The sequence below is a fragment of the Diaphorina citri genome, unplaced genomic scaffold, assembly GCF_000475195.1.
Source record: "Diaphorina citri unplaced genomic scaffold, Diaci psyllid genome assembly version 1.1 scaffold1049, whole genome shotgun sequence".
NCBI lineage: Eukaryota > Metazoa > Arthropoda > Insecta > Hemiptera > Psyllidae > Diaphorina > Diaphorina citri.
The window spans coordinates 75439-103351 of NW_007378479.1; the positions used below are offsets into that span (position 1 = coordinate 75439).

General features: G+C 38.6%; 1 long non-coding RNA gene across 7 annotated transcripts in view; it reads left to right on the forward strand.

Moving 5' to 3' along the window:
• Positions 1–27654, forward strand: part of LOC103513934 — a 78864-nt gene extending 51210 nt beyond the window's left edge. For 2 of the 7 annotated variants that reach the window (XR_003392818.1, XR_003392820.1), the window contains one exon: positions 27073–27245. This is a non-coding gene — a long non-coding RNA (uncharacterized LOC103513934). The other 5 variants (XR_003392821.1, XR_003392823.1, XR_003392822.1 and 2 more) reach the window with 5 other exon arrangements.
• The last annotated feature ends 259 nt before the right edge of the window (positions 27655–27913 follow it).

Here is a 27913-nt window from a genome sequence, read left to right on the forward strand (position 1 = left end):
TCTATAAATCTCATGTGAAAGTGTTTGTCTCTGAGAATTCTCAGAGACTAACTCCCAAACAGTCTGCCAACTTCTTATGGTCGGGTCCAGACTTGTGAAATGCAATCGTGCAATGCATGAAATTCTGTTAGTTTGGACGTGTTTGAGAAAGTTGCCAGGCAAAGTTTTTTTGAACATTGCAGCAAACGTTTGTCGGTATCCGAAGAGGTTGGCGGTTTTCTGGCCGGTTTTCTGGCGACCACGATGTCCTTGTCTTTGATGTGCGGTTGCACTAGTTTGGACGTGTTTGCAAAAGCATCGTGCAATGCAAGGCGAATGCAAATGATGTACCTACATATAGGGCCATTACTAGTCTGAGTTTTGAGATTTATTGACTGACTTTTGTGGTACTACGGATTTTTTTTTTTTTTTTTTTTTTTTTTTTTTTTTTTCTGAAACCAGCTGCTCTCATTCCTAGTATTACTTATATTTGGATATTTCTTTCCCCCGATCTGTGACAAGATGTATTCAAAATCGGTCGGAGTCATCTGGTGAAATTTTTATACTGTCCGCTCAATTGCTGCTCTCTGAGCTCTTCGTACCAGTTTTGATCTTTTTTCTGTACAACTTCCGTCCTCCACCAACGACGCACCGGTTGAGGTAGCTGATTGATTCCATTTTCTCTCCAAAGCGTACATAAACAAAAAAACCTGCACTCGCAAGAAATAACTTTCCTGTTCGGTTTGAGTATCGGTACAAAAATTCTCGGATACATGAAAGAACGTTCGCATTCGTTCTCAGATTTGATTTTACGTGCAACGTGCAATGCAAATGCTTTGCACGTTGCATTGCACAAGTCTGGACCCACCATGAGATTGTAGAATCAGGGAGAAACAGTCTGAAAATACTGTCTCTAGGAGAGTTAATCTATCGAAGTAGCAACATATTTAATAATAGGAAAAAGAACAACGTGCTTCACTTGACTAGTAAAAATGAAGACGTTACCAGTCAAAGTGAAGACGTTGTTCTTTTTCCTATATTAATAGGTAAGTCCGAAAATGACAAATCCCCTGTCGTGGCAATTACCCTGTCTTGAAAAACAAGTTATATCTTTATAAATGACTAAAAAACACTATTAATCTTTCTAAAAACAGGATTTAATTTTCTAGATTGATAAATGAAGATATCTGACGAATGTCTTCTTCTGACGCCACATGACACCATTTTCTGCTGAGAGACGTCAGTAATGTGTTTTTCTGTGAAAAATAGAAAGTGGTTCTTTGTCTTCTTGCGTATGATTGACACATATCTGAGAGTATCAGTTCTGGCAGAAGAATTTTATTATGATCTGAGCAATTGAAGAAATGACGAATCAAGTGTATATCTGTATTGTGCGCAAATACTATGGAGGTGAAGTCTGTGGAATAGGTACTGTGGATATATTTCTCTGTGGAAACACTTTCTACTTCTGAAAATCTGGCGAACAACATGTAGGAAAGTGAATTGAGATTTTGGTTTTTAAAAGGAAAAGACTGGAGGCAGATAGTAATCAGAATCAGATGGAGAGAAAAAGTCAAAAACAGTGGCGTAGCGTGGTCTAAATTCAAGTGTAGGGCCTTGTAGGGCTCATGCACAGGTCTACCAAGTCCCATCACAGTAGGTACATGCCATTAATATTTATGGGCATTAGAGTGAACTTTTGAGTTGTATGGCCGCCATACACGCCATACATACACGCTACGCCACTGGTCAAAAAGCATTGGACAGTTGGATTGACGGAAATAATGGAGAGGCACAAATGAAAAATGCAAGATGGAAACGATGATTCCAAAAAAGTAGAAAAAATATTTAATACCAAGATGGTGAGAATTTGTTAGAAAAAAATAGTCATAACTGTCATGAGTCATAGCTAAATTTGATTTGGTCGTTCGGTACACAAAAGTTAATCTTCTGTATTTGTTCATCTGCATCTCTGTTGATCAATATTTGCAGCTCTATGATAAGACCTATAATGTGGCTGGCAAATCAGACAGACCGCTGCTGGTAATTCTGAGAACAATTAAACAGTTTCCTAACTAGGTGATTGAGGTTGTAATGTTCTTGCGTGGTACTCTGGGCAATATACAGTTATTCTCTAACAGACATATTATTATTGAACCAATGAACGTGTTATGTTAGCAATGTTATAGGCAGAAAATCTACGAATCAAAATGAAGAAAGGCTAAACTTACCAATGTTGTGAAGTGATATAGTGAGGAGCTCAAATCGTACTTTTCAATAATCATGCTCCAAAAGGGGCTGTTTTTGAAAAAAAGAAGATTTAGGACCAATGAAGCCTTCAGTATCTGATAGGAGCTCCTTTAAGGAAATTAATTTGCTACCGTAATGCCCAAACGGTGTGTCCAATTTTGAAGACATTTCCATAGCAATCAAGTTAAATACCTAAACGATGTTTCCTCGTTAAATTTTGGGCTTGATTGGCCCTTCATATCTGAGGACTCGATTGACCCACCCTGCTGTGTTCCTTTACAGGGCCTTTCTTTCTGACTGAGTTCTATGGTTCACTGAACCACCTATTCTATGTGGTCCGTCATGAGATGAACATACTGTTTTTTATGCTACTATAGGGTAGACCTAAAAAACCGATTACACAAAATTCAACTGATTGGCCATAAGTGCGAAAATTATCTGACTGACCACAAGGCCATATGCAAAACGGCGGTTTACATCGTTTGGCGAAAGAAAATTTCGGAAAAGTCGTACCATTTTCCAGTAGTACAGGAAAAACGATGACACACTTTAACATCGCATCGCTGGACCGCTCCTCCTTAACTTTCCTAAAATAGAATGAAAGTATGAAATCTAGTGAGATTCCTTTGTGTGTTGGAACATTTTTTGTCAAATTTCATCAAAATTGGACAAACCGATCGCGAGTTATAGTGAAACAAACAGACAGACAAACAAACTTGCAGACGAACTAAATTCTACTACACTGCCCAGTTAGTTACAACAACAACAACAACAACAGCATCAAAGTTAAAACTCACTCCGTTCACTCAATAATGTTGATGGACCTTTAGCATTATAGGTACATATCACCTGGTACCTATGCATAAACTAGCTGAATTCCGTCGCTTCGCTCCGGAATCCCGCTAGTTCATCCCGAGGCATGGCCAAACTTGTGGAAAAGGCATGGCCGCTATAATATCTTGATACTCGATAGAGTCAATACTGTCAATAGTGCAGACCCAGAAATTTCACCATCACCACCCTCAATCCACCAAAGTTGTACCCAAGTGTGGGTGTGTATATTACCAACTTGTATAGTCAGTTAGAACCCTCAAGCTATTTTGCTGATAGAATTGTCCGCATTGTCTCACAACACTGTCCTAATAAGGACAAACTAAATTTACCAACCTCTCTTTACGATGTTAGTTTCCTATTAGATGACAGGACATTATTAGGAGGTAAGTAGGTATATTAGGACACTATTTCAAATCAGGGGTACCACCTACATGTGTGTCAATATTGCGGATTACGTAGTAAAGGATGTGTATAAGTACCTACTTAGAATTTGATTAGGGTCTTTAGTAAAGTTAAACAGGATTATAAAATGGGTTTACTTGGATAAATATGGACTAGTTAGTTCACTTTACGCTCACAAGTACCTAAGTACACCTAATCTAAGTATTGGTAATACACGCATTAGGCTTTGGATAAAGATCGATAAGAAATTTAGTTACAAGTTACAAAGTTTACTTACAAATTACAAAATATACCTACTTACCTATAACATATTGTAAAATTTAGTAAGAGCTGTAGGTACTAAGGAAACATTATGTATAGGTCCTGGAAAGGCATACCTATAGTGAGTTAGTTTACTTAGAAGTCTTAGAACTTCACCTACTTGATCTACATTTTTAGAACTTTATTATATTCTAGATTTCTACATTTATTTAATTTTCTACAAGATCTTGCACTTAGGATTAAAATGGAACTTTATTGTGACCAATACCTTCTCTTGAGAACTAGTGTTTCAAATTCTGCAACAAGTTTACTGTAAATGAAACGTTTTATATTGTTCTGTTGTTCGTATGCGTTGCATCATCATAAGTTCATAAGTAACAGTACCACACATTTCTCTACATAGTCTACAATACTCTACATTGTTCATGGATGGAAAGAAGGGAGTTCTAAGTTTTATCTTGGCCATTTCGCAATTAGTCTGTCTGTAAAGGTATTAGAAACACACTACCATCACGTCACGTGACGTATGTATGAGTTAACGTGATGGTAGTGTGTATAGTGTGGCTGTCCTGAAACAAATTACCTACAATATTATGGGAAAACTTTGAGCTACATCTTTCTGAATCCCCATGACTTCACGTGACGTGACGTGACGTGATGGTAGTGTGTTTTTACGTTAAGTTTGTTCGTTTGTCCATCTATTCCGCGAACACTCTCGAACGGTTTGTTCGATTTTGATGAAATTTGCTGAAAAATTTCAGCAATAATTTGCTGAAATTTTTCGAAAATTTCCACATGAAGGAAATTTTCGCATTACATTTTGGGTTCATCATTTTGTCAACCGTTATCTGTCCACTGCTGGACAAAGGTCTCTTCTTCATTCCTCCAGTTATGATGAAACAAAATTCAGGAAAAATTAGTACCAACTTTAAGCTCAAAGTACAAGTATAGCCAGCCTAGTTAGCTTAGTTAGTTGGTAGTGCGTCTGCCTTGTAAGCGCTAGGCCGCGAGTTCGATTCCCGCCCGGGGCGGATTTTATCCCGGTGGGATATTGTTCGTTCTCGGAACGGCTGGCTTTCCTCCTATCCTGTCTTCCTTCTCTCTTCGATTTCGGGACGATAAGACCATATATTAGCAGTTACAGTTCCCTCTGTCAAACCTCTTAAAAAAAAAGTACAAGTACGGAAGAAGGTAGGTACTAGAAGGTATATTAGAGCCATGAAATGAAGCTCCTGAATTAAAAAAAAAAAATGCCCATTTGAAAAACATACTAATCCGTTGGCGGACCCTGTATTATAAAATTTAGTAAGAGTACCTACTAAGGAAACATTATGTATAGGTCCTGGAAAGACAGACTTACACAGCATTCCTACTTATAGTGAGTTAGTTTACTTGGAAGTCTTAGAACTTCACCTATACTTGATCTACATTTTTAGAACTTTATTCTAGATTTCTACATTTATTTATTTTCTACAAGATCTTGCACTTAGGATTAGATGGAACTTCATTGTGACCAATACCTATGCTCTTGAGAACTAGTGTTTCAAATTCTGCAACAAGTTTACTGTAAATGAAACGTTTTATATTGTTCTGTTGTACGTATGCGTTGCATCATCATAAGTTCATAAGTAACAGTACCACTGCACATTTCTCTACATAGTCTACAATACTCTACATTGTTCATGGATGGAAAGAAGGGAGTTCTAAGTTTTATCTTGACCATTTCGCAATTAGTTTGTCTGTAAAGGTATATTAGAAACACACTACCATCACGTCACGTGACGTATGCGTTAACGTGATGGTAGTGTGTATAGTGTGGCTGTCCTGAACCAAATTACCTACAATATTATATGGGAAAACTTTGAGCTACATCTGTCTGACTCCCCATGACTTCACGTGACGTGACGTGACGTGACGTGATGGTAGTGTGTTTTTACGTTAAGTTTGTTAGTTTGTCCATCTATTCCGCGAACACTCTCGAACGGTTTGTCCGATTTTGATTTTTTTTTTTTTTTAAGAGGTTTGACAGAGGGAACTGTAACTTCTATGGTCTTATCGTCCCGAAAATCGAAGAGAGAAGGAAGACAGGATAGGAGAAAGCCAGCCGTTCCGAGAACGAACATTATCCCATCAGGATAAAATCCGCCCCGGGCGGGAATCGAACCCGCGGCCTAGCGCTTACAAGGCAGACGCACTACCAACTAAGCTAACTAGGCTGACTGGGGGACCTTAAACAGCCTGAAATTTCCCTTGCTACAGAAATGGTTTCAGGCCCCGTAGGCTGGCGGGATTTTGATTAAATTTGCTGAAAATATTGGAAATTTTCGCATTACATTTTGGGTTCATCATTTTGGCAACCGCTATCTGTCCACTGCTGGACAGAGGTCTCTTCTTCATTCCTCCAGTTATGATGAAACAAAATTCAGGAAATATTAGTACCAACTTTAAGCTCAAAGTACAAGTAATAGCCAGCCTAGTTAGCTCTGCCTTGTAAGCGCTAGGCCGCGGGTTCGATTCCCGCCCGGGGCGGATTTTATCCTGATGGGATAATGTTCGTTCTCGGAACGGGTCCTCCTTCATAGAAGAAGTGGACAAAAAAATCAAAGGACCTCAATATTTCCTGACATAACCAATAATTTATTTATTTATTTATTTATTTATTTATTTACGGGACTAACCCTTTATACAAAAATGACAATAGAAAAAAAAATACACTAAAACTGAATGACGAATCAAGTGTATATCTGTATTGTGCACAAATACTGTGGAGGTGAAGGCTGTGGAATAGGTACTGTGGATATATTTCTCTGTGGAAACACTTTCTACTTCTGAAAATCTGGCGAACAACATGTAGGAAAGTGAATTGAGATTTTGGATTTTAAAAGGAAAAGGCTGGAGGCAGATAGTAATCAGAATCAGATGGAGAGAAAAAGTCAAAAAGCATTGGACAGTTGGATTGACGGAAATAATGGAGAGGCAGAAATGAAAAATGCAAGATGGAAACGATGATTCCAAAAAAGGAGAAAAAATATTAAATACCAAGATGGTGAGAATTTGTTAGAAAAAAATAGTCATAACTGTCATGAGTCATAGCTAAATTTGATTTGGTCGTTCGGTACACAATTCAATAATTAAATCGGACTTTATTTACATAACATACCTATAGTTATAGGTGCAGAAAAAAAAGAAGAATCAAAGTTTGATCTGGGTGGGGCTGTCTATGGCTTACAAGGTGTTTTCACACACTCTGGAACAAGTTGAAAATTTTCAACACAAAATATTGTACCTACCTATTTGTATTGGTATGTGTTTGTAATGTTTGTATGTTCCTATATGTATACAGTCTGTTCATAAAGTCCCAGGCCACCCTTTTAATTTTTTTACTGTTCACCCTGGGAAGCTGAAATTTCGCATGCAGCCCTTGATTATGATGAAGAATTTTGGGTACTCAAAATTTTGGCGGTTCCCCCAAGGGCGGCTCTAAAGGGACCAACTTCAAAATCTTAAATGAGAACCCCCTATTTGTGATACATTATATCATAGGTCTCAAAGAGCGTAGTACTTTGGTACAAGTTTGAGGTCGATCCGACAAAGAGGGCCGGAGTTAGGGCCTATTCAAATTTTCATTTTTCCATGTTCTCCCGCCAATAGGGGAAGCACCAAAAATGGGAAATTCGTATCAATTGGTGATTTGTGCTTAAAATAGGCCCCACTTATGATTCATATTGAAATTCAGTCCCGGAAATGAAATTTCGAAACATCAATTTTCACCCCCGGAGGCCATCAGGGCCGAAAGTCGAAATTTCAATTTTGGGTCTGAATTAGAGACAGTGTTCATTTCAACGCCGGATGTGCTTGTTACAGTTCCTTTTAAGTGTGGTTAGTTGGTGGCACTGGTAAGACTCTAGGTTGCGAATCTCAGGGCGCGGTGGTGTTTGCAGTACTGTAGTCGAGAAAAATCTATGTTGTCGAGACAGTCTGGACGTGTCAGTCGACATCGATCTATGGTTGGTCGACTATCTATGACACATTTTTTTTTTTTTTTTAAGAGGTTTGACAGAGGGAACTGTAACTGCTAGGGTCTTATCGTCCCGAAATAGAAGAGAGAAGGAAGACAGGATAGGAGAAAAGCCAGCCGTTCCGAGAACGAACATTATCCCATCAGGATAAAATCCGCCCCGGGCGGGAATCGAACCCGCGGCCTAGCGCTTACAAGGCAGACGCGCCACCGACCAAGCTAACTAGGCTGGCTAAGATGACACACTTTAACATCGCATCGCTGGACCGCTCCTCCTTAGCTTTCCTAAAATAGAATGAAAGTATGAAATCTAGTGAGGTTCCTTTGTGTGTTGAACATTTTTTGTCAAATTTTATCAAAATTGGACAAACCGATCGAGAGTTATAGTGAAACAAACAAACAGACAAACAAACTTGCAGACAAACAAACAGACAAACAAACTTGCAGACCAACTAAATTCTACTACATTGCCCAGTTAGTTAAACAACAACGGCATCAAAGTTAAAACTCACTCCGTTCACTCAATAATGTTGATGGACCTTTAGCATTATAGGTACATATCACCTGGTACCTATGCATAAATTATACCTAATCCATATTATTCATATTCTATCATCTTATATTGGCTCTGCTGTGCTCATTGAATGCAAGGTATGGAGTTTAACCTTCATGCTCACAAGTACTTTTACTCTTTGCCAACTTGCATTGGTGTTGTGGTGTTTCTGACGTAGATTGCATTGGTGTTGTGGTGTTCCTGACGTAGATTGCATTGGTGTTGTGTTTGTGACGTAGGTAGGTAAGTACCTTATGTGTGTTTGTGACGTCATTGAAGTTTTAGCTTGACGACTTAGCATTTTTGTACATTGTACATAGTTTGTCCGCTTGTTTCTTTATCTTAAACGGTTGGTACAGTTTTGATGAAATTTGGTACACCTCTTTAACACAAGGAAAAATTGCTGATTGTTTTCGGGCTCTATTGGTTAAATTGGTTTATTAGGGTTCACAGAACTTTGTACCCCCTTCGTAGGTACTCTTCAATCAAAATCTAATATTCATTGAACAAATTAATAGGATGACAAAATGACATAATGCTCCGACTCGGTAATATAAACTCGTTACATCATTTGGTTAATAGGGGTAATCAAGATTTGCCCAAGTACCAACCAGAAAGCAGTCATTATGGTTTTATAGGGTGTTTGTGACGTAGGTAGGTAAGTACCTTATGTGTGTTTGTGATGTCATTGAAGTTTTAGCTTGAAGACTTTGCATTTATGTACATTGTACATAGTTTGTTCGCTTGTTTCTTTATCTTAAACGGTTAATTGGTACAGTTTTGATGAAATTTGGTACACCTCTTTAACACAAGGGAAAATTGCTGATGAAATTTTGTACACCTCTTTAACACAAGGAAAAGTTGCTGATTGTTTTCGGGCTCTATTGGTTAAATTGGTTTATTAGGGTTCACAGAACTTTGTACCCCCCTTCGTAGGTACTCTTCAATCAAAATCAAAATCTAATATTCATTGAACAAATTAATAGCATGATAAAATGACATAATGTTCCGACTCGGTAATGTAAACTCGTTACATCATTTGGTTAATAGGGGTAATCAAGATTTGCCCAAGTACCAACCAGAAAGCAGTCATTATGGTTTTATAGGCAAATAACTACGTACCTATATGAGGATGAACAAGGTATATGATATTTGATATTAGATGACAGGATATTAGGAGGGAATAAGTAGGTACCTAAATAGTTATGACTTTATATTTATAGAGTACCAACATACCTACCTATTAGATGACAGGACATTATTAGGAGGTAAGTATAGGTATATTAGGACACTATTTCAAATCAGGGGTACCACCTACATGTGTGTCAATATTGCGGATTACGTAGTAAAGGATGTGTATAAGAAAAAAAAAGTACAAGTACGGAAGAAGGTAGGTACTAGAAGGTATATTAGAGCCATGAAATGAAGCTCCTGAATTAAAAAAAAAAAATAATAATAATAACAATAATAATAATAATAATAAAAAAACTTATGCATGCATAATGATCTCATCGACTAGCGACTACAGAAAACAAGTGAAGTTCTTTTTTCAACACTTGAAACTTGAAATGCTAAAATTAGCCGACATTTTGCTCGACCTTGAACAGGACAGGTAATTCTATAATCAACAATACTGTGTGGTTTAGGAGGTAGGTATATCTATCTTGGCCAGGATACCTAGTATACCTAGGCTTGCCAAACGTCCCGAATTGGCCGGGACAGTCCCGAATTTCAGGGGGTGTCCCGGCGTCCCGTTCAGTTTTTCATAACATTTTGCTCGACCTTGAACAGGACAGGTAATTCTATAATCAACAATACTGGGTGGTTTAGGAGGTAGGTATATCTATCTTGGCCAGGATACCTAGTATACCAATATGTAGATACTTTGGTCCTCGGAACTTTAGGACCACATAGTTCTAACAAGTCCCAGTATACGGGTATCGTGCAGTTGACCTGATACCTGATGAGCACACACACTATCAGATAGTGAGTGGCTGGCCTAACAAATAGATGTACCTACCTATACCGAGGTAAAGCACCTCATCAGAGAACAAGCAGGGTCCGTCCCTCCGGGAATTTTTTAGCTCGTGACAAAATTTGCACCACCACTTTCGTGTTCCTGGTAAAAAGACCTTTAATTTGATATATAGGTCGACCAGGTTTGGATAAGTCCTTCCAATAATTAAATCGAACTTTATTTACATAAAATATAGTTATAGGTACAGAAAAAAAAGAAGAATCAAAGTTTGATTTGGGTGTGGCTGTCTATGGCTTACAAGGTGTTTTCACACACTCTGGAACAAGTTGAAAAATTTCAACACAAAATATTGTACCTCCCTATTTGTATAAGTATGTGTTTGTATGTTCCTATACAGTCTGTTCATAAAGTCCCAGCCACCCTTTTAATTTTTTTACTGTTCACCCTGGGAAGCTGAAATTTCGCATGCAGCCCTTGATTATGATGAAGAATTTTGGGAGGTACCGAAGCGAATACAATAGTCCGTCCACTATACCTTTTATTATTAGTAATAATAAAGGAAGGACGGACTAAAAACCATTAGTCAATATAGGTAACTGTATCCAAGACGTCAAACGTCATCGGTTGGCAGTATGACCACTTCTATTGCTAATAACTTCAACCAGACAGCAGTACCCAATCTATCACCAAGTCCACCCCCACCCATAACCTCCACAATCCCATTACCATCTCCTCGACAGTTCCATGACCTTGACGGAAATTTGACGAAGATGAATGATAATGATGAGCTGTCAGTATTTGCTGATAACGATCAGTGGTGTGTCTGATATCATTGGATTAGTAGATTGAGATGATGCTAGTGGTACATTATGTATAGGTACATTAAGTACATACGTTAAGTACTTCAGGTTCCAGGAAACCTTTGTTAATTAGGTAGTAAGTGCCCATGCTTTGGAGTCAGCTACTGTGTACACGTTCATATCTTCTGATGAAGTGTTTCGCTCATCAAAGCGTTTACTACTTCAGGTTAAAACTTTAAATGTACATAGATTCATTTTTCCGAGCTGAGTTCAGGGCGTTGAAATTAGTTAGTTTCTCGACATCACCACTTTGAAAATAGGATATTTGGATGTAGTCTTCCTCCATGCAAGACCCACGTTAATGCAAGGCCCACCAAAATTCATATTTAGAGGACTGACAACCAGACAATCTTTCACCAGAGTACCCAGCTACCACGCCACTAAACACTAACGAGGGAGTCAGGGAGTAGTCATTTCGGCAACACAATTACCGTGTATTACATCTCAACTCGGGTAATTGCACTATGTGGTGTTTGGACATAGGTCATCTCATGAACGATCTAAGCCGAATCTAAGATAGAATCATCTAAGGTAGCCGAATGCTGAATTCTCACACTGATTGCATCACTGTAATAGTCAGGGCGGTTCACAGGGGGGGTCCATACGGTCCCATTTCCCCCGGGCTCCTAGAGGGGGCCCGGAGCCAGCAGTTTTCTCCTGGCTCCGCAAATAAAGGAAAATAAAATGTGACCATCTAAAGGTTTTTTTTGGTTTAAAAAAGATGAGTGTTTCACCGCCGTTTTTATTTCTTAGCGATGAAACAACTGCTACATTGGACGCTTGTGGTCTGTGTCGTAGCATGCCCATCCCGTAGTATGCCTCTCATCAGATGGGCGAGAAGAGACACAATACTTCCCATTTAGGTGCTGGCTCAACACGAGAACACCAGAAAGTAACCCGTTGAAATATTTGCAATCGAAAAACGAATACAAATTTTTGTCGATGGTGGGATTCGAACCCGGGACCTTCTGCATGGCAAGCAAGCGCGCTACCACTGGACCAACCGTGCCCCCTATTTTGTCGATGGTGGGATTCGAACCCGGGACCTTCTGCATGGCAAGCAAGCGCGTTACCACTGGACCAACCGTGCCCCCAAAGTATTCTGGCTTTAAAAAACATGTTGGGAGGAGGGGTCCATTGTTGGAGCTAGCACCAAGGTCCGGTTAGCCTGTGGGCGGCCCTGGTTCTAGTAAGTATCTTCATGGAAAGTAATGCTAATGGATTTGTTGTTAGACGCATCAGTGAGTAAGTCGTAACATTCATTGATTTCAATGCCATCTTTCTCTAGTATTTACGTGATTTTAATGAACTATTAGCGTCGTTTATTCAATAATTTGAATGGAATGATGTCTAATATGACTTTTTTAAGGCTAGATAAAGTAGTCTTGCATCTACTACCGGTCAAGATTCTAATATGAATCACTAATATGGCCTATAGTCACTTCAAACTTGTTGGGGTCGGATATACTTACATTTTCAACGCCACAGGGCCGAGGCAAGACAGTAAACTTCTAATTTCTAATGTAAAATCATGGTAGCCTGAAGCCCTGAAGTCTTCCCCAATCACAAGTGAAGTAATCCCTGTATATCATCCAAGTCATAATGGCAATATTCTTACATTTGCCTTCCAGGACACCAAGTACAGGACAATGCCCATTACCTAACCAACATCTATACCAGTCTACTACACAAAATCATAGGTGATACAATTAATGCACTAGACATGCTAGTGCTTATTAACATACGAAACCATTCTCTAATCAGAAACGATACATCCTGCTACACATTTCCTTTTTCTGCTACACTGAGCAGCACTATTAGGGAGCGGAAGATTATTGAAATCACTGTTGATGTCTCAAGTCTTGAAGTTGATGAAACTAAACGAGTGGTTTAATGTAGGCACTCAGACAAAAGGATTTCTTAAATAGTTATCAGCAAAAGCCCTCTGATAGTTGATAGTTCCACCCAACTCGGGATAAAAGACTCCTCAAATGTCGAACGGTCCTACCAAATTTCATCAAAACTAGATTAAAACAAATAAACAATCACTTCATCACGATATCATTGTTGATGTCGTAGAACATAATGTACTTGGAACATAACATAACTTGAGTAACACAACAGCATAAGTTAGAGTAAGTAGTTGGAAAGCCATTGGATTGATTCCAAGCTATAAAGATTAAAGAACGCTAGTGAAAAGCATGAAAATGGTGCACAATTTATCCTAGTTGATGCCCTCTGGAAAATTTGTTCAAATTAAGACGACACACGTTGGATTACTTCGCACAAGTTATCTGTTTGATGAACCTTGAAGCACTAAACTCTGAAGAGTGCATTGTCAGCAAAGTCGAAGAAACGTGTTCCCAAGATTAACTCACATCTGAACTTGGATGTTAGAAACAGGAGACATTGAGTGAACCTTTATCAGCTTTTATAGGATACTATGTTATGTAGAGGATTATAGGAAATGGAACCATTCCATCAGAGGATTGTGTTGCTAGAAATTCTAGAAGCCCTGTGTCAACACTGTCAACTACCTTGGTATTCACTTAGCACGAGATCCATATGCCATACTTGTTCATGTTCTAAATGTCATCAATGTCATATCTCCTACATAAAACTTCTAATATGTATTGTAAACTTCTAATGTTATGTGTGTATTGTAAACTTCTTGTATTATGTGTTGTAAAGTTGATAATCTAGATACAACATATACCGTAAGGTCAGGTGACTTTGGACATACGTCTTTGGACAGCTTAAAAATAATCCTATGATAACAAAGTTCCGCTCATCAAGTCTACTGTAAAATGAAACTAGATGATTTCACTTATAATTTCTCTGGAAAGAAAGGAAAACATCAAAGTGAAAGAAGTGATCAAAATTCAAACTTCAAAGTGATCAAAGTTTAAACTTTAACAATGGGGCTCAACCACTTTTTTTTTTCTTCGCTGATAAAGGAAGTTCGAAACACGCTGATCTCAATAGAAATGCTTAAAATTTCAGGTACTCAAAATTTTGGCGGCTCCCCCAGGGGCGGCTCTAAAGGGACCAACTTTAAAATCTTAAATGAGAACCCCCTATTTGTGATACATCATATCATAGGTCTCAAAGAGCGTAGTACTTTGGTACAAGTTTGAGATCGATCCGACAAAGAGGGCCGGAGTTATGGCCTATTCAAATTTTCATTTTTCCAAGTTCTCCCGCCAATAGGGGAAGCACAAAAAATGGGAAATTCATATCAATTGGTGATTTGTGCTTAAAATAGGTCCCACTAATGATTCATATTGAAATTCAGTCCCAAAAATGAAATTTCGAAACATAAATTTTCACCCCCGGAGGCCATCAGGGCCGAAAGTGGAAATTTCAATTTTGGGTCTGAATTAGAGACAGTGTTCATTTCAACGCTGGATGTGCTTTAACGTGTGGTTAGTTGGTGGCACTGGTAAGACTCTCTAGGTTGCGAATCTCAGGACGCGATGGTGTTTGGACGAACATGGTCGAGAAAAATCTATGTTGTCGAGACAGTGTGGACGTGTCAGTCGACATCGATCTATGGTTGGTCGACTATTTATGGCGTACTTTTTTTTTTAAGAGGTTTGACAGAGGGAACTGTAACTGCTAGGGTTTTATCGTCCCGAAATCGAAGAGAGAAGGAAGACAGGATAGGTTTCACCAGAGTACCCAGCTACCACGCCACTAAACACTAACGAGGGAGTCAGGGAGTAGTCATTTCGGCAACACAATTACCGTGTATTACATCTCAACTCGGGTAATTGCACTATGTGGTGTTTGGACATAGGTCATCTCATGAACGATCTAAGCCGAATCTAAGATAGAATCATCTAAGGTAGCCGAATGCTGAATTCTCACACTGATTGCATCACTGTAATAGTCAGGGCGGTTCACAGGGGGGGTCCATACGGTCCCATTTCCCCCGGGCTCCTAGAGGGGGCCCGGAGCCAGCAGTTTTCTCCTGGCTCCGCAAATAAAGGAAAATAAAATGTGACCATCTAAAGGTTTTTTTGGTTTAAAAAAGATGAGTGTTTCACCGCCGTTTTTATTTCTTAGCGATGAAACAACTGCTACATTGGACGCTTGTGGTCTGGTTACCTTCATAATTCCTATACTTAAACATAGTTTGATGAGGCAAATTACCTTAATCATTGGCAGAATTTGTGTTGTCACCGGAAAATTACTTCTAATAAATATGTGATTTCGTGAGGTAATTTCAAGATGGTGTACCAGATTCACATATTCATATCAAAATCTTAATGTTGGCTTACTGATTGACGGTAACCTGCCTCAGGGACGGGAATATTGAAACAGAACACTTAGAATCGATCTTGAAAATCGACCATCATAACTTAGTCATCAGACCAACTCTAGGTATCATGTACAATTTCATGATAATAATAATTACAATTTCATTTGTATAATTTCTTAGCTCATAATTTATTCTCACTATTGGAAAATTTGATTTTAAGAGTTTATTTGATCTCATGAGGAGGTATCTATTTATGAATATCATTAATTATTTTATCTTTCATTTCCTATGTTTCAGGTAAATTCCACAAGTCCCTTCTGTTAGGAACGCATTCATTTATTCACTCATTCAAAATTCAGACTTTGTAAGAACATGTCTTTATTGGTTTTTGTGATCTGCTTACATAGGTATGTGCCAATAAATTGTATCATGGGTAAGTTTAACATGTCAATGGTGTCACTGACCACATCTAACAAATTCAAGAATACCGAGGTAAAGTCATCATTAGAGAAAAAAAAACCATTAAGCCAGCCACACAATATCAGGTCCGCCTGTCAGGTCTACCTGATACCTGATGAGCACACACTATCAGATAGTGAGTGGCTGGCCTAACAAATAGATGTACCTATACCGAGGTAAAGCACCTCATCAGAGAAAAACCATTAGTCAATATAACTGTATCCAAGACGTCAAACGTCATCGGTTAGCAGTATGACCACTTCTATTACTAATAACTTCAACCAGACAGCAGTACCCAATCTATCACCAAGTCCACCCCCACCCATAACCTCCACAACCACAATCCCATTACCATCTCCTCGACAGTTCCATGACCTTGACGGAAATTTGACGAAGATGAATGATAATGATGAGCTGTCAGTATTTATCACCAATTTTAGAACTGAAGCGAAGTGTCTGATTTGCGGAAAGCATTTTGCCCCTTTGATATTGGGGTTACTTTACTCTTTTTAGAGGGGACAACCAATCCTATAACAGAAAAAAACAATACTGTTGGTACCGAACGGCAAATGAATAAACAATGACATTTTCAACAAGCTTCTCAAAATTTTCTACAAGCTCTTTACCAACAGGCGCTACCACCCGGGCCGGGCGTTGGCCTCCTCCAGAACTTTTCAACAAACTGTTTATTGGTATGAAATTCTTTCCACCGACCAGTTTTCCATTGGGAATCACTTTCAGCGAATCCTAATGTACCAGATAATTTGATCTTCTCTAACATCTAATGATCAAGGCAGAGAGTAAGGTACAGTTGAATCACTTGGTTCAATAAACCGACGACAATAAGTGACACTGACAAACATTACGTTCGTAATCATAAAGTAATCATCTCTGATCCTTTCGATGCTCTGGAGGTCTTGCAGTTGATGGGTCTCGTAAATTCTGATTGATTCTGCAGGTATATCTGGATAGATGCCTCTGAAGAATGATTTTGTATAGTATTTCTGCAAAGATTTAAACAAGCTTCTAAAAGGATTGGTTCTGTAGAATATTTATTTCTCTGAAGACAGTGGTTGTGATGTGATATGAGTCGTAAGTAGCCCTTTTGTCAATGTTTGTACCCCGTTCACTATTATAGAGGCGATTTCAAGTATAGTGCTTTATTTAGACTGGCGAGAGAGGACACAATTTTAACAGCTATTCATATTCAATGAGGATAAAATTGCCAAAAGTACAGTCCTCTCTCTCTCTCTCTTTTGTTGAAGAAATTGTTGAAATTAATAGTGGTAAAGTGGTATAATGGTACATATACTTATGGTTTGCAGCCTTTTTTTCGCTTGCATAACAGTCGGCAATTGTAAATGGTCTCTTTGTGCAAGCTAATTTGTCTGCATGCATTAATGCAAGCTACATAATTATGTATCGGATATTGGTATTCCTATTGTTTCAGGGAGAAAGTGTTTGATCGAAGCCACATTTGTGTGACATTTCCAAACCAAATTCATGACATAACCACTTTCTTTTCAATCAGAAAAAAAAGTTGTCAGTATTTGCTGATAACGATCAGTGGTGTGTCTGATATCATTGGATTAGTAGATTGAGATGATGCTAGTGGTACATTATGTATAGGTACATTAAGTACATACGTTAAGTACTTCAGGTTCCAGGAAACCTTTGTTAATTAGGTAGTAAGTGCCCATGCTTTGGAGTCAGCTACTGTGTACACGTTCATATCTTCTGATGAAGTGTTTCGCTCATCAAAGCGTTTACTACTTCAGGTTAAAACTTTAAATGTACATAGATTCATTTTTCCGAGCTGAGTTCAGGGCGTTGAAATTAGTTAGTTTCTCGACATCACCACTTTGAAAATAGGATATTTGGATGTAGTCTTCCTCCATGCAAGACCCACGTTAATGCAAGGCCCACCAAAATTCATATTTAGAGGACTGACAACCAGACAATCCTTCACCAGAGTGCCCAGCTACCACGCCACTAAACACTAACGAGGGAGTCAGGGAGTAGTCATTTCGGCAACACAATTACCGTACATTACATCTCAACTCGAGTAATTGCACTATGTGGTGTTTGGACATAGGTCATCTCATGAACGATCTAAGCTAGAATCATCTAAGGTAGCCGAATGTTGAATTCTCACACTGATTGCATCACGGTAATAGTCAGGGCAGTTCACAGGGGGGTCCACACGGTCCCATTTCCCCCGACCCGGGCTCCTAGAGGGGGCCCGGAGCCAGCAGTTTTCTCCTGGCTCCGCAAATAAAGGAAAATAAAATGTGACCATCTAAAGGTTTTTTGTATTTTTTTTGACAAAATCTTTTTTACCATTGAGATATTGGTAAAATTGTGTGCAATTACCGGAGTAGATGGTGAAACTGGGGAAAATACGGGACACGCGTGTCCCGTACGGGACATTTTGAAAAGTGCCCAAAATACGGGACATCCCGGGAAATACGGGACGTCTGGCAACCCTACTTAGTTCCTATTTATAGTAGGTATCACCAATTTTAGAACTGAAGCGAAGTGTCTGATTTGCGGCAAAGCATTTTGCCCCTTTGACATTGGGGTTACTTTACTATTTTTAGAGGGGACAACCAATCCTATAACAGAAAAACAATACTGTTGGTACCGAACGACAAATGAATAAACAATGACATTTTCAACGAGCTTCTCAAAATTTTCTACAAGCTCTTTACCAACAGGCGCTACCGCCCGGGGCAGGGGTTGACCTTCCTCAGAACTTTTCAACTGTTTATTGGTATAAAATTCTTTCCGACCAGTTTTCCATTGGGAATCACTTTCGGCGAATCCTAATGTACCAGATAATTTGATCTTCTCTAACATCTAATGATCAAGGCAGAGAGTAAGGTACAGTTGAATCACTTGGTTCAATAAACCGACGACAATAAGTGACACTGACAAACATTACCTTCGTAATCATAAAGTAATCATCTCTGATCCTTTCGGTGCTCTGGAGGTCTTGCAGTTGATGGGTCTCGTAAATTCTGATTGATTCTACAGGTATATCTTCGAAGATTCAAACAAGCTTCTAAAAGGATTGATTCTGTGTAATATTTCTTCAAAGATTTAACCAAGCTTCTAAAAGGATTGATTCTGAGGAATATTTATTTCTTTGAAGATGGAAAAAAGTTATGTAAACAGCTAGGGAAGGTACAGTAAGTACAGACTGGTTGATATTTCAAATAAAAGTTGAGATCATCTTCAACATAATTCTAATTAAATAATTTATAGCGGATTGCTGTTCTGGACTAGAGCCATTCTTTGACATCAAACAAAGATCAGACTGCTCAGAACCTGGTTCTCAAAGACGAGATATCCTGAAATCAATTTTTCAAATAGCTGATAGGTAGGTATAGATACAAAGTACCAGTATCTTCTTCAAGTACCTGTCCGTTCCGAATATTGGTGATCAGGATGGCCATACTTCTATTACATATTGTGATTAGAATGTAGGGATCTGGATCTTCTCTTGAAACTGCAATAATGAGTACATACTAGACAGTTCAGTGATAGTCCTTAATTTCTAATTCCTACTCTTTTCATTCCAGAACCATAGCGTCAATTTGACAAAACAAAACCCACTTCTCTTCAAAATACTTCAAATGAAACCATGATGGAACTCACTGAACGATAAGATGTTATCAACCATCAGTAGTTGAAGGACTCCTGCTATTATCAAATCAAAGTCTTCTTCATCAATCAAAGTAAATAAACAGTAACACGTTAACAAAAAATCACCACAAAAATTTGCAAAGAAGTGCCAAAAAAAAAGTCGCAAAATTTAAATACGCACAACCTGATAATCCTGACATAATCGATGCAAACTCGTGACTAAAACCTAACCAGAAGTCAAGACTGGTGATGGCGTAATAATCAGGTTTGATTCTATGATTTGATCAGGTTTGATTGTGTGATTGGATCATTGATCATTGCACTCAACGGATTGACTTTTACTTTGGTGAGTTTGAGGAAGTGATGAGCTCCGTGTGAGTTGCAGTCTTGTTTCAGCCTAGTGTCTTCAGTAGTTCAGTCACTTAGGGTCCATCTCCGGGATTGAATGGGGTTTGGGGATATACCATGTAGCTTTAAATTTCTTTTACTTATGTCTCTTTGATCTGCTTTGGTGATAGACTAGTTATATTACCCTGAGGCTCAACGGGTGCTATGAGTCTTTGGAGCCTAGTGTCTTTAGTAGTTCAATCTCTTAAGGTCTGTCTCCGGTATTGACATTGGTTTTGGGGAGATATCTACGATTGAAAAAGTAGTGGTGTACCTACCTGAGAGAACATCATGAGTACAGAACTGGAGAACCTGACTCCAGGAATTGTTTTTCCCCTTATATCAAATGGCGAAGAAAAAAGCTCAAATGTCTTTTTTTTAGACTTTTTTAAGAAGATGATAAAGAATAAGAAGTAAGAAGAACTATTTATAGGTAGTAGAGCAAAAATTAAGCGGTGGTCTTATTATTTATCTTACTTTCATTTAGTTTTACTTTTCTTACTTATCCGTCTTTTTGGTCTGCTTTGGTGATAAACTAGCCTCAGGCTCAAAGGGTGGACGATTGAATTGCTAGATGCAATGCAGCAATATGTAGCATACCCGGATATTCTCATTAGAGACGCCTTAGTTCTGGTCCAATCTGACATTCCCCTTATATCAAATGGCGAAGAAAAAAGCTCAAATGTCTTTTTTTAGACTTTTTTAAGAAGATGATAAAGAATAAGAAGTAAGAAGAACTATTTATAGTAGAGCAAAAATTAAGCGGTGGTCTTATTATTTATCTTACTTTCATTTAGTTTTACTTTTCTTACTTATCCGTCTTTTTGGTCTGCTTTGGTGATAAACTAGTTTAATCCCCCTCAGGCTCAAAGGGTGCTATGAGTCTTTGGACGATTGAATTCCTAGATGCAATGTAGCATACCCGGATATTCTCATTAGAGACGCCTTAGTTCTGGTCCCATCTGACATGGTCACGTACAGAGAAGAGTACTTTCTCATCTCCATAATATAAAGGCAGGTATACCTATGTGTGATAATAACATACAGAGTGTTCATTTTATATCTGTCTGTGCCATACGAAAGAAAACTGCTCTTTGGGCCTTAAATCTGACATGGTCACGTACAGAGAAGAGTACTTTCTCATCTCCATAATATAAAGGTAGGTATACCTATGTGTGATAATAACATACAGAGTGTTCATTTTATATCTGTCTGTGCCATACGAAAGAAAACTGCTCTTTGGGCCTTAAAAGAAGCATTTATATTTATTTATATAAAAGAAACATTTATAAATAAACCATTGTTATTATTATTGTTAAGTGCCCCAGACTTTCATGTCTTTTTATCTGAGAAATAAATCAATCAATTATTTGTGATACATAGTTCAATTCTCTATGGTTGTGAGTCCGAATCTGTTTTCTAAAAGGTCGTCAGAAATTTTGCTAGTTTTGCTGCTGATACTCGAAGAATTGGTGACTTTCAGGGCGACTGAGGGGGTGTTTTTTTTGCAATTTTTATGGCACACAATGTGCATAATGAAACACTCTGTATAATACTGATAGATCGTCTGATAAGCCGAGTTTATTGGTTTAAATGTCATGCACATTGCCTAGTCTAACGTGTTGCAGATACAGGATGTTCAACAAAGCATGAAACCGTCATCAGAAGATCCAATGATTTTATCCAACACATAAAGAACATTTTCAAGAAGAAATATCATTGGATTTTGGTCCCATTGAACCTTCGGGGTAACGCAGGTTCCCTGTTTCTGAGTAAGGATTTCTACAGTTCACTGAAGTCCCAACTAAATTTGTTTTCATTAGACCGGCCACTCACTATCAGGTAGACCTGACAGGTAGGCCTGAACAGTTTCGCCTGTCAGATCTACCTGATAATGAGTGGCCGGTGTGAGCTCTTAGTTAGAGAACCTACTCATAATACCGGCCACTCACACTCAGACCTAGGTCTATCAGACAGTCTGAGTGTGGGTGGCCGGTATTAAACACAGCCGCGGAACACAAGTAGGTATTCCGTAATCATTGTGACATAAAATGAGGTTGTGTTTATGTACCGGGTTGAGATGGGCAAGATTGGAAAACTAACCTTGTTTTTACATTAGCACTCCCATGCCAAACTGTAGAAACAATATCTTGTCTCAACCCAACCCGGTACATAACCACAACCTGATGCTCTTGGTGCATGATTGGCAAAATCCCCCGGGATTTGGACCAAATGAAGCGGAACTTTCTGGTACTCGGTACCACACCACAGATGATGAGGAGTAAATTCAGTCACCGTACCAAGTATACCATACGGACCGTATTGTGCCATATTGTGATATTTGTGATCTGCGTGGACTTGACAGTTAACATAACTGTTCAGCTTTACACAGTTTACACTCTTTACAGTTCTGAATGTCAGATGACAGACTATTAGACCTTCTCTCGGAACTTGGGACTTTGATAACACTCGCTACGATTTTTTCTTTCGTCCCGAAATCCAATTAAGAACATTAATATTTCTGAAGTTTGAAGTTGCGTGAATATTTATCCAGTATGAACTTTTTCAAGTCGCGTATGAATATCAAACTCCATACCCGGTGAATAATCATGGGCATGATACACCCTAGGAATGTATCACACATAGCTGACTCAAAAACCCACCGTGTATGGACAAATGAAACTGTCAGAAGACATTTGATTGTGTTCGAAATCCGCTCGACCCCGTTATCCGAAATCCGCTCAATTAGATTTTATGATAAGTCGTTCGTAGGGCGGGAATTGAACCCGCGGCCTAGCGCTTACAAACTGATTCTCAAAAGCAATAAATAGAGAAAAACAACAAATTCCATGTTTTTCTTTGACAAACTTTGCTTTATTGACTAGGTGACTTATGTACTACACTTTACACTTTGATCTTAGCCAAAAGGCCGAGAAGCGATTAGGAGGTAACATGATGTGGCCAGTAAGGATACCCATTGATGATGATAATGAGTTTGAGGAAGTGATGAGTTCCGTGTGAGTTGCAGTCTTGTTTCAGCCTAGTGTCTTCAGTAATTCGGTCTTATAGGTCTATCTCCGGGGTTTGGGGATATACCATGTAGCTTTAAATATTTAAATTTCTTTTACTTATATCTGTCTCTTTGATCTGCTTTGGTGATAGACTAGTTAAATTCCCCTGAGGCTCAACGGGTGCTATGAGTCTTTGGAGCCTAGTGTCTTCAGTAGTTCAGTCTCTTAAGGTCTGTCTCCGGGATTGACATTGGTTTTGGGGAGATATCTACGATTGAAAAAGTAGTGGTGCACCTGAGAGAACATCATGATTGGTGATTCTCATGATTTTTTTTTATTATCTCAGAAAAAACTATAAAAATTAAAAAAAATATTGAGACTAAAACGTCTACTGGTTCCATTTCATTTCTCCACTATTCCAATGCTCTCGAAGAAGAAGAAGCTAAAAATATATCTGTTTTCGTAGATATTTAGATAAATGGATGGGCAGTTTAGATCAATATCATCTGAAGCACTGAGTTTTAACGTACAAAGACATACGAAAATTTCCACAGTGAAAATTTACATATTTGAGACTCTGTAGTGTACAACCCTCTTCACAAAGAACAAAGAACTTTCTAACAAACCAAGTTACAGTTATCACACATGGCCGTGATGCTTAGCGTGTAATCAAATAAATAAATAAGTTACAGTTATAGCACGACTACTCATAATTCAATGTACACAAATACAAGAAATCCCCAATAAAAGATGAAAATTATCGCCAAGGGCAATCTCCACCATTCAATCCTCTTGACAAAGAACAAAGAACTTTCTAACAAACCAAGTTACAGTTACACGACTACTCATAATAAAGTAATTAGAATAGAAGCACTCCGAGTGTGGAGGAAGGGAAAGAATGTGTTCTGGAAACAGAATAGCAAGACTGACCGGGGAGGTGGGCTAGAGAGACGCCCACACCCCAGCAAGGTCAGTTACTTGGTGCAGAGAAAACTTTATCCACATCACACGTTTATGTAGATGTTATGAGAGCATTCGACAAAGTAAATGAAACCATAGCAAAGATATATCTTTCTTGTAGAATCTGATTTGACTCAACTACGTATATTATCGAGGTAAGTTAGGTAGTTGGCGCAGATCGAGAAAACTTTATCCACATCAAACGTTTATGTAGAGTTGTAGATGTGACGAGTTGACTATATAATCCTCACACAAAGTACCACACAGTGTACAGTTCCACACCAATTAACGTGACACTTCCAGATTATAAACATCCAAAGCAGCCTTTGTTACGTTCCAACACACAATCGCTTGACAAATGAGGCTTATCCTCACCAAAGTTTCCAAAGAAACGGACCATTAAAAACTCGTTGTTTTGGCATATTACAGCAATGCGTTTCAGGCAAAATACAGACCATTGATTAATGCAGACAACATAAGAACAATACAATTTCAAGTTGGCGATCATTTAAACCCAAGTCTCATGTTTGGACCAAATTTTAATGATCCAATGAGTCATGAACATGGGGACCAATCCAGTTCCAGCGTTTTAACATGAAATGACCCAGATTAGAAGTTTACTGCTTCGTGGATTATACTTTGGTAAATATCTCCATAGCCAGGCTGTTGTGTTTTGTTTCTTTCAGCTGTTGCACTTTCATCCTATTGTTTAGACTTGGACAAAGTAAAGTCTACTCGTATAAATATTGGTCCAAATACTCCAAATCTAATATAGGGATGACAGATACTTACACTTTTAGCATTTTTGTGGCAATATTCTGTGCTTATCTTGAGATTCTTGAGGTATGGGACTATACTTTCATATACCTTTTCCCATATTAGCTGACGTTGCGCATCCTGTTGAAGATCAGTTTGTTTGATTCTTTTGAGCATGCTTGGATACTGTTCCAACACATTTGTGTAAGCACTGAACACAAGATTCGAGAATTAACCCCATATAAGCAGATAAGCACCCACTTTGAACTTTCAGGAATCAGCCCCATATAAGCACCCACTAAAAACTTTCAGGTATTAGCTCCATTAAGAGCTTTCGGGACTCGGCCCCACACAAGCACCATGCAAATTTACAAACACCCACACTAAGAAACCTTACATTACCACCCCTTCTTGTCAGTCACCAATGTCACCACAGCTCAAATATCAGACTTGCTTCACTTTCCGATGGTGTACTACTCACTACTCAGTAAAGGCAGAAACACACTACCATCACGTCACGTGAAGTGAAAAGATGTAGTTCAAAGTTTTCCCATAAGATTTCCCTACGTCAAGTGACGTTACGTAAACTGATGGTAGTGTGGCTGTCCTGAACGAAATTACCTACAATATTATAGGAAAACTTTGAACTACATCTTTCTGACTTCACGTGACGTGTGTTTCTACCTTAATAAGTCAGGCACTCAATACTCAGTCATTGCACAAACTGGTTACCCCGGCGACCTTCACAGAGGTTTGAACATTGCAAGGTGTTTCTAATCCTAGCCAGAACTCTCGTTAATAGGAAGGGTGTGGTTGATCCATTTCCCTGTGGGGCTCTGTTTGATTGGCCAATAAATATAGCTCACCGCAACCCAGACTGGTGCCCGTTGATGCTTTTTCTTCGAAAAACCGGTCGTTTCCGAGAAAGAAAAGAATAGACAGTGGTTGTGATGTGATATGAGACGTAAGTAGTCCTTTCGTCAATGTTTGTACCCCGTTCACTATTATAAAGGCAATTTCAAGTATGGTGATTTATTTAGACTGTCGAGAGAGGACACAATTTTAACAGCTATTCATATTCAATGAGGATAAAATTACCAAAAGTACAGTCCTCTCTCTCTCTCTCTCTCTCTCTCTCTCTCTCTCTCTCTCTCTCTCTCTTTCTTGTTGAAGAAATTGCTGAAATTAATAGTGGTAAAGTGGTTTTGGTATATGGTTTGCAGCCTTTTCTTCGCTTGCATAACAGTCGGCAATTTATTGTAAATGGTCTCTTTGTGCAAGCTAATATGTCTGCATGCAGTGCATGCATTAATGCAAGCTACATAATTACATATATGTATTGGATATTGGTATTCCTATTGTTTCAGGGTGAAAGTGTTTGATCGAAGCCACATTTGTGTGACATTTCCAAACCAAATTCATGACATAACCACTTTCTTTTCAATCAGAAAAAAAGCAAATAAACAGTAACACGTTAACAAAAAATCACCAAAAAAATTTGCAAAGAAAGTGCCAAAAAAAAAGTCGCAAAATTTAAATACACACAACCTGATAATCCTGACATAATCGATGCAAACTCGTGACTAAAACCTAACCAGAAGTCAAGACTGGTGATGGCGTAATAATCAGGATAATTTGAAAAATGTCTGAATTTTCATCAGGGTCTAAACTGGCCCTAACATGACAGCAGGGTTAAATACCTACCTATCGATCTTTAATCCATTCTGGTTTCAGGCACAAGTGAAAAGGAAATCTGTCAGACATAGGTGATAAGTAGGACTTAGAATAAAACCCGATCCAAAGTCAGCTCTTTCAGATTTGTCTCTTTTGAAAAACTAGTCTATTGAAATTTGAAACACTTGTGGTAGGTAAAAGCTTGAATTTTACAGCATGCCAGTTTTTGGAGGTGATTGAATTAACCCATTCAATATCCCCTGGTCACTCTTTTGTACCCAAATCCTCAGCACTTACCCTGGCACGTCCCATCCCGAGTTTGATACACCGAGTTTTGTACCCGAGACAGAAATACCTACTTTCTGTGTCCGTGAGAAAGACATGGTATGTACTTATCTTACAGTGTTGGAAAGAATGGGGGAAACCCCTTGGACGCCCAGAAACGGCCCATTCTTTCCAACACTGTTTAAAAATCAAACAATCTGATTCCTTAGGCCAGCCACTCACTATCAGGTAGACCTGACAGACGGACCTGATCAGGTCTACCTGATAGTGAATGGCTAGCCTTAGTCCAATTGGGATTAACTGATGTGAGTTTATTATCCAAGTGAGTCCCCCGGTCCTTGCCAAATCAAGTTTAGTCACGGGAAAATCCTCAATGTGTATATTTCACTTGTTATTTGTTTCAGAATGCAGGAAATGATGCATCTGCTTCAGTAGATCAAAAGAAAAGCAAATCACCCTGATTCTTGTATATTTCACTTGTTATTTGTTTCAGAATGCAGGAAATGATGCATCTGCTTCAGTAGAACAGAAGAAAAGCAAATCACCCTGATTCTCGGATCCTAATACTAAAATCTTCAAATGTTTTACACGGTTTTACACGGAAGGTTTTACACTGAAAGGTTTTACACGGAATTGTGATTTTTTTTCCTTTTTTTTGTTTGTTTGTTACAGAACGCAAACTCTGCTTCAGTACAGGATAAGGCCGGCAAGAAATGAAGGATCCCAAAATTCCCAGTATCATCATCAATGGGTACCCTGATTCTCGGATCCTAATACTAAAATCTTCAAAGGTTTTACACGGAAGGTTTTACACTGAAAGGTTTTACACGGAATTGTGATTTTTTTTTTCCTTTTTTTTCGTTACAGAACGCAAACTCTGCTTCAGTACAGGATAAGGCCGGCAAGAAATGAAGGATCCCAAAATTCCCAGTATCATCATCAATGGGTATCCTTACTGGCCACATCATGTTACCTCCTAATCGCTTCTCGGCCTTTTGGCTAAGATCAAAGTGTAAAGTCTAGTACATAAGTCACCTAGTCAATAAAGCAAAGTTTGTCAAAGAAAAACATGGAATTTGTTGTTTTCTTTATTTATTGCTTTTGAGAATCAGTTTGTAAGCGCTAGGCCGCGGGTTCAATTCCCGCCCTACGAACGACTTATCATAAAATCCAATTGTATGATCGGATTTCGGGACGAAAGAAACAAGCAGGGTCCGTCCCTCCGGGAATTTTTTAGCCCGTATTGATTAGAGAAAATCAGTACCTACCTAATTTGTTTAATATTCAGTTTATTATCATTCTTGATTTGTTTTTTTGATTTTACTTTTATGTAA